Consider the following 16,535-nt stretch of genomic DNA (forward strand, 5'->3'; position numbering starts at 1 on the left):
TGTTTCTTTCAGTCAGATTAACTATAAATAGAGTTGGCAATCCAATAATTCCTCCTGAATCACCATGTTTGACTTCTGTGTTGATTTGAAACATCATATATTTGGATTTTGTTCACTCCTTAAGTAAAAATGGTAAGATGATAAAAAAGTGAAAATCTGCCAGCTGGGGTAGGGGTGTAATCTTTCATTTTTTTGGGTAAGAAATAAGTGCAGACTAGTATTCTTTATTGTAATATGTTACATAGTAAGAAGGCTATGCATCATAGGTGTCATGACTGATTTCAAGTTTGAAATGTCTTGGTTAAGGTAGCACGGTAGTATTTGCATTCCAGAATTTAGGTTGCTCTTTTGTGTACCCTACTTAAGTCAATGTATCTGAACATTATGATTGGACAAAAAATACAGTATCAACTGAACATACTTTCCCAAACTGAGGGATGAATCAGGTGTAGAAAAATATGAAATAATTTTACAAACAGATGATAATGAATTTTTGAGAATTTTGTATTCACTGCACGATAAAAGACCTAAAAGCACTAGTGGCCTTAGGTTCTTAAAGATTGCAAAAAAAGTAAACGTTCAGGATACATATTCAAATTCATTTCTGAATAGTAAAATGAAAGTACTTCAGTTAACTGTGAATGTAGAATTTTTGGCAGTGTTAGAAAGTGGTGAAAATTCTAAAAAGGCTATCATTATTCCTTATGGGCTAGGAAATACTACCGTGCTACCTTAAGGGGGATATACATGTTTACACTAAATCAATGAAGGATTTTTTTTTACCTATGCAATTTGTAAGTTTATCAATAAAATGTTGATTAAGGGCAACTATGATAAAAACAGCCCTTTAATTCCACCCCTAGGAGATAAAATTGCTGATTCAGCAAATTTTGCCTGATCTGTGGGTAATAAAGTAAAAATTTACCTAGAAAGTAGAACTTCATTATTTTTATGTAACTTGCAATACATTTTTAGTTATAAATGCTCGCAGTGTCTGACACTTGTGCAACCACTGGAATTTGAGATGCGACATATTTTATTTGCCTGTACATCCTATTATTTTCACCGAAATAAATAAATTGCATAATTTCTTATTTTTTTTCCACACAAGTACAGCTTTACTAGTTTTCTTTAGGTTTAATTTGTAGTTCTGTGGTAACATGACACCAGTATGAGCTTTTTTGTAACCAGCAAGTGGTTAAGGGGTCCTTACTTATTCATTTAGCCCTCATATTTGGCTGAAATAGAGATAGCAATAGGGGTTTCTTTACACTGACAAGACATTTTTTTTGACAAAGAATGTAATTATGATTGTTTATCAGCAAGATTAAATAGTTAATTCATTTTCCATTCAAATGTCATTAATTGTTTTGATTTTCTGACAATGAAAAGCATAATAAAGGTAAAATGATTATGTAAGGGGACATAATTTAACTTAATGCATACATGAGAAATAGACAAACAGTCAACTTAGAGATATATTCTAGTACATGTATTGTCAAAAAGATTTTAGAATGATAGTTAACTGCCATCTAAATAATCTTGTTGTGTTGCCTTCATAATCTGGAAATGCTTAAAGTAACGTAAGGCATGCTGTAAAATGTGGAATGGACTTTAATATCATTTTTCATGATTTGGTGCTTAAACTGTTTCTTTCAGTCAGATTAACTATAAATAGAGTTGGCAATCCAATAATTCCTCCTGAATCACCATGTTTGACTTCTGTGTTGATTTGAAACATCATATATTTGGATTTTGTTCACTCCTTAAGTAAAAATGGTAAGATGATAAAAAAGTGAAAATCTGCCAGCTGGGGTAGGGGTGTAATCTTTCATTTTTTTGGGTAAGAAATAAGTGCAGACTAGTATTCTTTATTGTAATATGTTACATAGTAAGAAGGCTATGCATCATAGGTGTCATGACTGATTTCAAGTTTGAAATGTCTTGGTTAAGGTAGCACGGTAGTATTTGCATTCCAGAATTTAGGTTGCTCTTTTGTGTACCCTACTTAAGTCAATGTATCTGAACATTATGATTGGACAAAAAATACAGTATCAACTGAACATACTTTCCCAAACTGAGGGATGAATCAGGTGTAGAAAAATATGAAATAATTTTACAAACAGATGATAATGAATTTTTGAGAATTTTGTATTCACTGCACGATAAAAGACCTAAAAGCACTAGTGGCCTTAGGTTCTTAAAGATTGCAAAAAAAGTAAACGTTCAGGATACATATTCAAATTCATTTCTGAATAGTAAAATGAAAGTACTTCAGTTAACTGTGAATGTAGAATTTTTGGCAGTGTTAGAAAGTGGTGAAAATTCTAAAAAGGCTATCATTATTCCTTATGGGCTAGGAAATACTACCGTGCTACCTTAAGGGGGATATACATGTTTACACTAAATCAATGAAGGATTTTTTTTTACCTATGCAATTTGTAAGTTTATCAATAAAATGTTGATTAAGGGCAACTATGATAAAAACAGCCCTTTAATTCCACCCCTAGGAGATAAAATTGCTGATTCAGCAAATTTTGCCTGATCTGTGGGTAATAAAGTAAAAATTTACCTAGAAAGTAGAACTTCATTATTTTTATGTAACTTGCAATACATTTTTAGTTATAAATGCTCGCAGTGTCTGACACTTGTGCAACCACTGGAATTTGAGATGCGACATATTTTATTTGCCTGTACATCCTATTATTTTCACCGAAATAAATAAATTGCATAATTTCTTATTTTTTTTCCACACAAGTACAGCTTTACTAGTTTTCTTTAGGTTTAATTTGTAGTTCTGTGGTAACATGACACCAGTATGAGCTTTTTTGTAACCAGCAAGTGGTTAAGGGGTCCTTACTTATTCATTTAGCCCTCATATTTGGCTGAAATAGAGATAGCAATAGGGGTTTCTTTACACTGACAAGACATTTTTTTTGACAAAGAATGTAATTATGATTGTTTATCAGCAAGATTAAATAGTTAATTCATTTTCCATTCAAATGTCATTAATTGTTTTGATTTTCTGACAATGAAAAGCATAATAAAGGTAAAATGATTATGTAAGGGGACATAATTTAACTTAATGCATACATGAGAAATAGACAAACAGTCAACTTAGAGATATATTCTAGTACATGTATTGTCAAAAAGATTTTAGAATGATAGTTAACTGCCATCTAAATAATCTTGTTGTGTTGCCTTCATAATCTGGAAATGCTTAAAGTAACGTAAGGCATGCTGTAAAATGTGGAATGGACTTTAATATCATTTTTCATGATTTGGTGCTTAAACTGTTTCTTTCAGTCAGATTAACTATAAATAGAGTTGGCAATCCAATAATTCCTCCTGAATCACCATGTTTGACTTCTGTGTTGATTTGAAACATCATATATTTGGATTTTGTTCACTCCTTAAGTAAAAATGGTAAGATGATAAAAAAGTGAAAATCTGCCAGCTGGGGTAGGGGTGTAATCTTTCATTTTTTTGGGTAAGAAATAAGTGCAGACTAGTATTCTTTATTGTAATATGTTACATAGTAAGAAGGCTATGCATCATAGGTGTCATGACTGATTTCAAGTTTGAAATGTCTTGGTTAAGGTAGCACGGTAGTATTTGCATTCCAGAATTTAGGTTGCTCTTTTGTGTACCCTACTTAAGTCAATGTATCTGAACATTATGAATGGACAAAAAATACAGTATCAACTGAACATACTTTCCCAAACTGAGGGATGAATCAGGTGTAGAAAAATATGAAATAATTTTACAAACAGATGATAATGAATTTTTGAGAATTTTTGAGAATTTTGTATTTACTGCACGATAAAAGACCTAAAAGCACTAGTGGCCTTAGGTTCTTAAAGATTGCAAAAAAAGTAAACGTTCAGGATACATATTCAAATTCATTTCTGAATAGTAAAATGAAAGTACTTCAGTTAACTGTGAATGTAGAATTTTTGGCAGTGTTAGAAAGTGGTGAAAATTCTAAAAAGGCTATCATTATTCCTTATGGGCTAGGAAATACTACCGTGCTACCTTAAGGGGGATATACATGTTTACACTAAATCAATGAAGGATTTTTTTTTACCTATGCAATTTGTAAGTTTATCAATAAAATGTTGATTAAGGGCAACTATGATAAAAACAGCCCTTTAATTCCACCCCTAGGAGATAAAATTGCTGATTCAGCAAATTTTGCCTGATCTGTGGGTAATAAAGTAAAAATTTACCTAGAAAGTAGAACTTCATTATTTTTATGTAACTTGCAATACATTTTTAGTTATAAATGCTCGCAGTGTCTGACACTTGTGCAACCACTGGAATTTGAGATGCGACATATTTTATTTGCCTGTACATCCTATTATTTTCACCGAAATAAATAAATTGCATAATTTCTTATTTTTTTTCCACACAAGTACAGCTTTACTAGTTTTCTTTAGGTTTAATTTGTAGTTCTGTGGTAACATGACACCAGTATGAGCTTTTTTGTAACCAGCAAGTGGTTAAGGGGTCCTTACTTATTCATTTAGCCCTCATATTTGGCTGAAATAGAGATAGCAATAGGGGTTTCTTTACACTGACAAGACATTTTTTTTGACAAAGAATGTAATTATGATTGTTTATCAGCAAGATTAAATAGTTAATTCATTTTCCATTCAAATGTCATTAATTGTTTTGATTTTCTGACAATGAAAAGCATAATAAAGGTAAAATGATTATGTAAGGGGACATAATTTAACTTAATGCATACATGAGAAATAGACAAACAGTCAACTTAGAGATATATTCTAGTACATGTATTGTCAAAAAGATTTTAGAATGATAGTTAACTGCCATCTAAATAATCTTGTTGTGTTGCCTTCATAATCTGGAAATGCTTAAAGTAACGTAAGGCATGCTGTAAAATGTGGAATGGACTTTAATATCATTTTTCATGATTTGGTGCTTAAACTGTTTCTTTCAGTCAGATTAACTATAAATAGAGTTGGCAATCCAATAATTCCTCCTGAATCACCATGTTTGACTTCTGTGTTGATTTGAAACATCATATATTTGGATTTTGTTCACTCCTTAAGTAAAAATGGTAAGATGATAAAAAAGTGAAAATCTGCCAGCTGGGGTAGGGGTGTAATCTTTCATTTTTTTGGGTAAGAAATAAGTGCAGACTAGTATTCTTTATTGTAATATGTTACATAGTAAGAAGGCTATGCATCATAGGTGTCATGACTGATTTCAAGTTTGAAATGTCTTGGTTAAGGTAGCACGGTAGTATTTGCATTCCAGAATTTAGGTTGCTCTTTTGTGTACCCTACTTAAGTCAATGTATCTGAACATTATGATTGGACAAAAAATACAGTATCAACTGAACATACTTTCCCAAACTGAGGGATGAATCAGGTGTAGAAAAATATGAAATAATTTTACAAACAGATGATAATGAATTTTTGAGAATTTTGTATTCACTGCACGATAAAAGACCTAAAAGCACTAGTGGCCTTAGGTTCTTAAAGATTGCAAAAAAAGTAAACGTTCAGGATACATATTCAAATTCATTTCTGAATAGTAAAATGAAAGTACTTCAGTTAACTGTGAATGTAGAATTTTTGGCAGTGTTAGAAAGTGGTGAAAATTCTAAAAAGGCTATCATTATTCCTTATGGGCTAGGAAATACTACCGTGCTACCTTAAGGGGGATATACATGTTTACACTAAATCAATGAAGGATTTTTTTTTACCTATGCAATTTGTAAGTTTATCAATAAAATGTTGATTAAGGGCAACTATGATAAAAACAGCCCTTTAATTCCACCCCTAGGAGATAAAATTGCTGATTCAGCAAATTTTGCCTGATCTGTGGGTAATAAAGTAAAAATTTACCTAGAAAGTAGAACTTCATTATTTTTATGTAACTTGCAATACATTTTTAGTTATAAATGCTCGCAGTGTCTGACACTTGTGCAACCACTGGAATTTGAGATGCGACATATTTTATTTGCCTGTACATCCTATTATTTTCACCGAAATAAATAAATTGCATAATTTCTTATTTTTTTCCACACAAGTACAGCTTTACTAGTTTTCTTTAGGTTTAATTTGTAGTTCTGTGGTAACATGACACCAGTATGAGCTTTTTTGTAACCAGCAAGTGGTTAAGGGGTCCTTACTTATTCATTTAGCCCTCATATTTGGCTGAAATAGAGATAGCAATAGGGGTTTCTTTACACTGAGAAGACATTTTTTTTGACAAAGAATGTAATTATGATTGTTTATCAGCAAGATTAAATAGTTAATTCATTTTCCATTCAAATGTCATTAATTGTTTTGATTTTCTGACAATGAAAAGCATAATAAAGGTAAAATGATTATGTAAGGGGACATAATTTAACTTAATGCATACATGAGAAATAGACAAACAGTCAACTTAGAGATATATATTCTAGTACATGTATTGTCAAAAAGATTTTAGAATGATAGTTAACTGCCATCTAAATAATCTTGTTGTGTTGCCTTCATAATCTGGAAATGCTTAAAGTAACGTAAGGCATGCTGTAAAATGTGGAATGGACTTTAATATCATTTTTCATGATTTGGTGCTTAAACTGTTTCTTTCAGTCAGATTAACTATAAATAGAGTTGGCAATCCAATAATTCCTCCTGAATCACCATGTTTGACTTCTGTGTTGATTTGAAACATCATATATTTGGATTTTGTTCACTCCTTAAGTAAAAATGGTAAGATGATAAAAAAGTGAAAATCTGCCAGCTGGGGTAGGGGTGTAATCTTTCATTTTTTTGGGTAAGAAATAAGTGCAGACTAGTATTCTTTATTGTAATATGTTACATAGTAAGAAGGCTATGCATCATAGGTGTCATGACTGATTTCAAGTTTGAAATGTCTTGGTTAAGGTAGCACGGTAGTATTTGCATTCCAGAATTTAGGTTGCTCTTTTGTGTACCCTACTTAAGTCAATGTATCTGAACATTATGATTGGACAAAAAATACAGTATCAACTGAACATACTTTCCCAAACTGAGGGATGAATCAGGTGTAGAAAAATATGAAATAATTTTACAAACAGATGATAATGAATTTTTGAGAATTTTGTATTCACTGCACGATAAAAGACCTAAAAGCACTAGTGGCCTTAGGTTCTTAAAGATTGCAAAAAAAGTAAACTTTCAGGATACATATTCAAATTCATTTCTGAATAGTAAAATGAAAGTACTTCAGTTAACTGTGAATGTAGAATTTTTGGCAGTGTTAGAAAGTGGTGAAAATTCTAAAAAGGCTATCATTATTCCTTATGGGCTAGGAAATACTACCGTGCTACCTAAAGGGGGATATACATGTTTACACTAAATCAATGAAGGATTTTTTTTTACCTATGCAATTTGTAAGTTTATCAATAAAATGTTGATTAAGGGCAACTATGATAAAAACAGCCCTTTAATTCCACCCCTAGGAGATAAAATTGCTGATTCAGCAAATTTTGCCTGATCTGTGGGTAATAAAGTAAAAATTTACCTAGAAAGTAGAACTTCATTATTTTTATGTAACTTGCAATACATTTTTAGTTATAAATGCTCGCAGTGTCTGACACTTGTGCAACCACTGGAATTTGAGATGCGACATATTTTATTTGCCTGTACATCCTATTATTTTCACCGAAATAAATAAATTGCATAATTTCTTATTTTTTTCCACACAAGTACAGCTTTACTAGTTTTCTTTAGGTTTAATTTGTAGTTCTGTGGTAACATGACACCAGTATGAGCTTTTTTGTAACCAGCAAGTGGTTAAGGGGTCCTTACTTATTCATTTAGCCCTCATATTTGGCTGAAATAGAGATAGCAATAGGGGTTTCTTTACACTGACAAGACATTTTTTTTGACAAAGAATGTAATTATGATTGTTTATCAGCAAGATTAAATAGTTAATTCATTTTCCATTCAAATGTCATTAATTGTTTTGATTTTCTGACAATGAAAAGCATAATAAAGGTAAAATGATTATGTAAGGGGACATAATTTAACTTAATGCATACATGAGAAATAGACAAACAGTCAACTTAGAGATATATTCTAGTACATGTATTGTCAAAAAGATTTTAGAATGATAGTTAACTGCCATCTAAATAATCTTGTTGTGTTGCCTTCATAATCTGGAAATGCTTAAAGTAACGTAAGGCATGCTGTAAAATGTGGAATGGACTTTAATATCATTTTTCATGATTTGGTGCTTAAACTGTTTCTTTCAGTCAGATTAACTATAAATAGAGTTGGCAATCCAATAATTCCTCCTGAATCACCATGTTTGACTTCTGTGTTGATTTGAAACATCATATATTTGGATTTTGTTCACTCCTTAAGTAAAAATGGTAAGATGATAAAAAAGTGAAAATCTGCCAGCTGGGGTAGGGGTGTAATCTTTCATTTTTTTGGGTAAGAAATAAGTGCAGACTAGTATTCTTTATTGTAATATGTTACATAGTAAGAAGGCTATGCATCATAGGTGTCATGACTGATTTCAAGTTTGAAATGTCTTGGTTAAGGTAGCACGGTAGTATTTGCATTCCAGAATTTAGGTTGCTCTTTTGTGTACCCTACTTAAGTCAATGTATCTGAACATTATGATTGGACAAAAAATACAGTATCAACTGAACATACTTTCCCAAACTGAGGGATGAATCAGGTGTAGAAAAATATGAAATAATTTTACAAACAGATGATAATGAATTTTTGAGAATTTTGTATTCACTGCACGATAAAAGACCTAAAAGCACTAGTGGCCTTAGGTTCTTAAAGATTGCAAAAAAAGTAAACGTTCAGGATACATATTCAAATTCATTTCTGAATAGTAAAATGAAAGTACTTCAGTTAACTGTAAATGTAGAATTTTTGGCAGTGTTAGAAAGTGGTGAAAATTCTAAAAAGGCTATCATTATTCCTTATGGGCTAGGAAATACTACCGTGCTACCTTAAGGGGGATATACATGTTTACACTAAATCAATGAAGGATTTTTTTTTACCTATGCAATTTGTAAGTTTATCAATAAAATGTTGATTAAGGGCAACTATGATAAAAACCGCCCTTTAATTCCACCCCTAGGAGATAAAATTGCTGATTCAGCAAATTTTGCCTGATCTGTGGGTAATAAAGTAAAAATTTACCTAGAAAGTAGAACTTCATTATTTTTATGTAACTTGCAATACATTTTTAGTTATAAATGCTCGCAGTGTCTGACACTTGTGCAACCACTGGAATTTGAGATGCGACATATTTTATTTGCCTGTACATCCTATTATTTTCACCGAAATAAATAAATTGCATAATTTCTTATTTTTTTCCACACAAGTACAGCTTTACTAGTTTTCTTTAGTTTTAATTTGTAGTTCTGTGGTAACATGACACCAGTATGAGCTTTTTTGTAACCAGCAAGTGGTTAAGGGGTCCTTACTTATTCATTTAGCCCTCATATTTGGCTGAAATAGAGATAGCAATAGGGGTTTCTTTACACTGACAAGACATTTTTTTTGACAAAGAATGTAATTATGATTGTTTATCAGCAAGATTAAATAGTTAATTCATTTTCCATTCAAATGTCATTAATTGTTTTGATTTTCTGACAATGAAAAGCATAATAAAGGTAAAATGATTATGTAAGGGGACATAATTTAACTTAATGCATACATGAGAAATAGACAAACAGTCAACTTAGAGATATATTCTAGTCCATGTATTGTCAAAAAGATTTTAGAATGATAGTTAACTGCCATCTAAATAATCTTGTTGTGTTGCCTTCATAATCTGGAAATGCTTAAAGTAATGTAAGGCATGCTGTAAAATGTGGAATGGACTTTAATATCATTTTTCATGATTTGGTGCTTAAACTGTTTCTTTCAGTCAGATTAACTATAAATAGAGTTGGCAATCCAATAATTCCTCCTGAATCACCATGTTTGACTTCTGTGTTGATTTGAAACATCATATATTTGGATTTTGTTCACTCCTTAAGTAAAAATGGTAAGATGATAAAAAAGTGAAAATCTGCCAGCTGGGGTAGGGGTGTAATCTTTCATTTTTTTGGGTAAGAAATAAGTGCAGACTAGTATTCTTTATTGTAATATGTTACATAGTAAGAAGGCTATGCATCATAGGTGTCATGACTGATTTCAAGTTTGAAATGTCTTGGTTAAGGTAGCACGGTAGTATTTGCATTCCAGAATTTAGGTTGCTCTTTTGTGTACCCTACTTAAGTCAATGTATCTGAACATTATGATTGGACAAAAAATACAGTATCAACTGAACATACTTTCCCAAACTGAGGGATGAATCAGGTGTAGAAAAATATGAAATAATTTTACAAACAGATGATAATGAATTTTTGAGAATTTTGTATTCACTGCACGATAAAAGACCTAAAAGCACTAGTGGCCTTAGGTTCTTAAAGATTGCAAAAAAAGTAAACGTTCAGGATACATATTCAAATTCATTTCTGAATAGTAAAATGAAAGTACTTCAGTTAACTGTGAATGTAGAATTTTTGGCAGTGTTAGAAAGTGGTGAAAATTCTAAAAAGGCTATCATTATTCCTTATGGGCTAGGAAATACTACCGTGCTACCTTAAGGGGGATATACATGTTTACACTAAATCAATGAAGGATTTTTTTTTACCTATGCAATTTGTAAGTTTATCAATAAAATGTTGATTAAGGGCAACTATGATAAAAACAGCCCTTTAATTCCACCCCTAGGAGATAAAATTGCTGATTCAGCAAATTTTGCCTGATCTGTGGGTAATAAAGTAAAAATTTACCTAGAAAGTAGAACTTCATTATTTTTATGTAACTTGCAATACATTTTTAGTTATAAATGCTCGCAGTGTCTGACACTTGTGCAACCACTGGAATTTGAGATGCGACATATTTTATTTGCCTGTACATCCTATTATTTTCACCGAAATAAATAAATTGCATAATTTCTTATTTTTTTCCACACAAGTACAGCTTTACTAGTTTTCTTTAGGTTTAATTTGTAGTTCTGTGGTAACATGACACCAGTATGAGCTTTTTTGTAACCAGCAAGTGGTTAAGGGGTCCTTACTTATTCATTTAGCCCTCATATTTGGCTGAAATAGAGATAGCAATAGGGGTTTCTTTACACTGACAAGACATTTTTTTTGACAAAGAATGTAATTATGATTGTTTATCAGCAAGATTAAATAGTTAATTCATTTTCCATTCAAATGTCATTAATTGTTTTGATTTTCTGACAATGAAAAGCATAATAAAGGTAAAATGATTATGTAAGGGGACATAATTTAACTTAATGCATACATGAGAAATAGACAAACAGTCAACTTAGAGATATATTCTAGTACATGTATTGTCAAAAAGATTTTAGAATGATAGTTAACTGCCATCTAAATAATCTTGTTGTGTTGCCTTCATAATCTGGAAATGCTTAAAGTAACGTAAGGCATGCTGTAAAATGTGGAATGGACTTTAATATCATTTTTCATGATTTGGTGCTTAAACTGTTTCTTTCAGTCAGATTAACTATAAATAGAGTTGGCAATCCAATAATTCCTCCTGAATCACCATGTTTGACTTCTGTGTTGATTTGAAACATCATATATTTGGATTTTGTTCACTCCTTAAGTAAAAATGGTAAGATGATAAAAAAGTGAAAATCTGCCAGCTGGGGTAGGGGTGTAATCTTTCATTTTTTTGGGTAAGAAATAAGTGCAGACTAGTATTCTTTATTGTAATATGTTACATAGTAAGAAGGCTATGCATCATAGGTGTCATGACTGATTTCAAGTTTGAAATGTCTTGGTTAAGGTAGCACGGTAGTATTTGCATTCCAGAATTTAGGTTGCTCTTTTGTGTACCCTACTTAAGTCAATGTATCTGAACATTATGATTGGACAAAAAATACAGTATCAACTGAACATACTTTCCCAAACTGAGGGATGAATCAGGTGTAGAAAAATATGAAATAATTTTACAAACAGATGATAATGAATTTTTGAGAATTTTGTATTCACTGCACGATAAAAGACCTAAAAGCACTAGTGGCCTTAGGTTCTTAAAGATTGCAAAAAAAGTAAACGTTCAGGATACATATTCAAATTCATTTCTGAATAGTAAAATGAAAGTACTTCAGTTAACTGTGAATGTAGAATTTTTGGCAGTGTTAGAAAGTGGTGAAAATTCTAAAAAGGCTATCATTATTCCTTATGGGCTAGGAAATACTACCGTGCTACCTTAAGGGGGATATACATGTTTACACTAAATCAATGAAGGATTTTTTTTTACCTATGCAATTTGTAAGTTTATCAATAAAATGTTGATTAAGGGCAACTATGATAAAAACAGCCCTTTAATTCCACCCCTAGGAGATAAAATTGCTGATTCAGCAAATTTTGCCTGATCTGTGGGTAATAAAGTAAAAATTTACCTAGAAAGTAGAACTTCATTATTTTTATGTAACTTGCAATACATTTTTAGTTATAAATGCTCGCAGTGTCTGACACTTGTGCAACCACTGGAATTTGAGATGCGACATATTTTATTTGCCTGTACATCCTATTATTTTCACCGAAATAAATAAATTGCATAATTTCTTATTTTTTTCCACACAAGTACAGCTTTACTAGTTTTCTTTAGTTTTAATTTGTAGTTCTGTGGTAACATGACACCAGTATGAGCTTTTTTGTAACCAGCAAGTGGTTAAGGGGTCCTTACTTATTCATTTAGCCCTCATATTTGGCTGAAATAGAGATAGCAATAGGGGTTTCTTTACACTGACAAGACATTTTTTTTGACAAAGAATGTAATTATGATTGTTTATCAGCAAGATTAAATAGTTAATTCATTTTCCATTCAAATGTCATTAATTGTTTTGATTTTCTGACAATGAAAAGCATAATAAAGGTAAAATGATTATGTAAGGGGACATAATTTAACTTAATGCATACATGAGAAATAGACAAACAGTCAACTTAGAGATATATTCTAGTCCATGTATTGTCAAAAAGATTTTAGAATGATAGTTAACTGCCATCTAAATAATCTTGTTGTGTTGCCTTCATAATCTGGAAATGCTTAAAGTAATGTAAGGCATGCTGTAAAATGTGGAATGGACTTTAATATCATTTTTCATGATTTGGTGCTTAAACTGTTTCTTTCAGTCAGATTAACTATAAATAGAGTTGGCAATCCAATAATTTCTCCTGAATCACCATGTTTGACTTCTGTGTTGATTTGAAACATCATATATTTGGATTTTGTTCACTCCTTAAGTAAAAATGGTAAGATGATAAAAAAGTGAAAATCTGCCAGCTGGGGTAGGGGTGTAATCTTTCATTTTTTTGGGTAAGAAATAAGTGCAGACTAGTATTCTTTATTGTAATATGTTACATAGTAAGAAGGCTTTGCATCATAGGTGTCATGACTGATTTCAAGTTTGAAATGTCTTGGTTAAGGTAGCACGGTAGTATTTGCATTCCAGAATTTAGGTTGCTCTTTTGTGTACCCTACTTAAGTCAATGTATCTGAACATTATGATTGGACAAAAATTACAGTATCAACTGAACATACTTTCCCAAACTGAGGGATGAATCAGGTGTAGAAAAATATGAAATAATTTTACATACAGATGAAAATGAATTTTTGAGAATTTTTTAAAATTTTGTATTCACTGCACGATAAAAGACCAAAAAGCACTAGTGGCCTTAGGTTCTTAAAGATTGTAAAAAAAGTAAACGTTCATGATACATATTCAAATTCATTTCTGAATAGTAAAATGAAAGTACTTCAGTTAACTGTGAATGTAGAATGTTAGAAAGTGGTGAAAATTCTAAAAAGGCTTTCATTATCCCTTATGGGCCAGGAAATACTATCGTGCCACCATTACCGGTAATTGAAAAGTCCTTTTAAATCAAAAACAATTACGGTGTGAGACACATCACAAATTCGTACTTAATATTTTACAAAAATATGCGATGGAAGTTAGATAATGCCGTCCTTTAGCAAATTATTGATAAAGTATTAATCTAAATATTGTTTGAAACACCTTTAGCTAAATGAAAGCACATGTAGCAGTCTGTAACACCAAAGGCAAAGCCTGAACTAAAAACACAAAGGAAACGATCTTGAAATGACTATGACATCGACCAATCAGATCTCTAGTTTTATTTGCATAAATAACAACAACTTGATTTGACAAGCATGAATTGATCGTAGGTCGGTTACGAGATGAACGGAATAATATTAACAAGAATACAAATGAGCATACATTTAATTAAGATGATTTAAATAATCACAATCATCTCAAACAAAACAAATAAAATGATTAATAATAATTACCTTTGAATTATCAGAATCCACCAAATTTAAAACGTCCTTGATTTACGTTTTGTCGATGAAGTTAAAATTACCGCCAACTGAGACTTCAACTCCGTGTCATATTAGTCACAGCCGTTATACAATATTCCTGCGCTTTTTGCCATTTGGCAAATGTAAACGACTTGTAATTAGAGATTTTCGGCGATGAAATAATTGATACAATTGTTCTTTGACATCTTAGCCAGAAGCACAGGGGATAATAAACTACATAAGGATATCTATTGAGCACTACTTCCTATGTGCAACTTCAAAACTTTTGGGTGGTTCGACGATCATTTAAGGTTTTTCTAGTCATATTTTTTGTATTCCAGAATTAAAAGTATAAAAAAAGTGTTCAATTAGTTATAAATAACATAATAGCCAGCTAGATAATAACAATGGCACCAATTTCAGCATTTATTGGGTAGAACACAAATCTAGGGTGCTCGCATAAGGCAGCTTAACTGCCTAAAAACCTATATCTTGTCCGTTCCCTCCCTTAACACTTTCGCACCCTATTTTTATCAAATACAGGTGGTTGAATACACCTTATTGCTTTAAAGTCTAATCTGGAAAAAAAAAGTCCTTTAGACAACTTCCTATTTGTGTCAAGTGTTGCAAAAATAAAGGTCATTATTTGAACAGGGCTCCAGATAGCTTCAACTGGTTTGGGATGTAATGAAAAAGTTGTCTGTATTAATTATAAATTGTTAATTATTTATCATAACTGTTAATTGTTAAGTTACAAAGCTAAATTGGCATTTCAGAATCATTATTGGTGTTATAAACTAGCTTTAGCGTAAAGTTAAATACATGTAGTTAGCTTGGTATGATTGAAGACCATGAAGATTTTAATGAAAAACATGAAAGATAACTGTTGTTAACAGCTTGGCCCTTTTGATCTCTAATACAATAGCATATGATTACATATTTGTTGGTACCTTCAAGCTTCTTTACACTTGGACATAAATGCTCTGTAGGAATTTATAGCTGAAATACAACATCTAAAAAACATGTGCTTTGTGGCGTGGTTTTTGTGTTATTCCTTGCTGCCATGGCAGTGTCATTGTGAATTTACTGGCCGTTTGGTATCTTCTGCCTTTCTTTAACAAGTCTTATATGATTCAGTGAACTTGGCCTTTGATCATCGTGGCAATATCATTATTTATTTCATCAAAATACTAGTAATTCACAAAACACAAAAGGAAACCGGTTTATGTTTTTAGAATGTCACTTTATTTTAAAACAATGAATAAAACCTTATTATTTGTATTTTATAGCAATACAATAACTAAAACACAATTAGAAAATTATTCAACACAAAACCTTTAAAAAGGGTGCGAACTTGTGGGGTACAAAAGGGAAAGGGAACGAATGTGATTTTTAGCAAATGGACCCAGATTCAAAAAAAAACTCTGCCTTCTTTTTCTGTTGGGGTCACAACCCATATAGAGCTATAATTTAACGGTCCGCAGATTATCAAAGAATTTCACATGATCGCGTAGGTACTTTAATTCAGTCTCGGACCCGCAATGTCACCTGTGTGTTCCATATGTTTATGTTTATTTCATAAATTTTCTGCTGATAAATTAAAAAAATTAATAAGAAACTAAGCTGCTGATAGCTTCAGAAATTATTAAGGAACTAAGCTGCTAGATTCATGTCCTTCAGGCAAAGTTCACCTAAGATGGTTTTGGCTAAACGATAATCTCTTATGTACATTTTGGCCATATAAACTTTCTTTATGTGCCTGTCCCAAGTCTGGAGCCTGTAGTTCAGTGGTCGTTGTTGGTTCACGTCTGTCATATTTGTTTTTCGTAAATTGTTTTGTTATAAATTAGGCCATTAGTTTTCTTAATTGAATGAATTGTTTCATATTTTTCATGTCGGGGCCTTTTATAGCCAACTATACAGTATTGGTTTTTCTCATTGTTGAAGGCCGTATAGTTGCCTCTAATTGCTTACATCCACTTTATTTGAACTTTGGTGGATAGTTGTCTCATTGGCAATCATACCACATCTCCTTATTTTAATATTCTACTCAAAGAAAGTTTTGCAACACTTCAGTTGAAATTACATACAAAATTATAAGCCTAATATCTTTGATGAGTTTTTACACTGAGGGTCTTTCATTTTAGGCCGGGT

The 16,535-nt window shown here is 31.6% G+C and overlaps 1 protein-coding gene across 1 annotated transcript in view; it reads left to right on the forward strand.

The window, feature by feature from the left end:
- LOC127703142 (meiosis expressed gene 1 protein homolog) overlaps window positions 1–16,535 on the forward strand; it is a 77,936-nt gene that overhangs the window by 47,369 nt on the left and 14,032 nt on the right. The window lies entirely within an intron of this gene.

Source organism: Mytilus californianus, unplaced genomic scaffold (assembly GCF_021869535.1).
Source record: "Mytilus californianus isolate M0D057914Y unplaced genomic scaffold, xbMytCali1.0.p SCAF_1, whole genome shotgun sequence".
NCBI classification, from domain to species: Eukaryota; Metazoa; Mollusca; class Bivalvia; order Mytilida; family Mytilidae; genus Mytilus; species Mytilus californianus.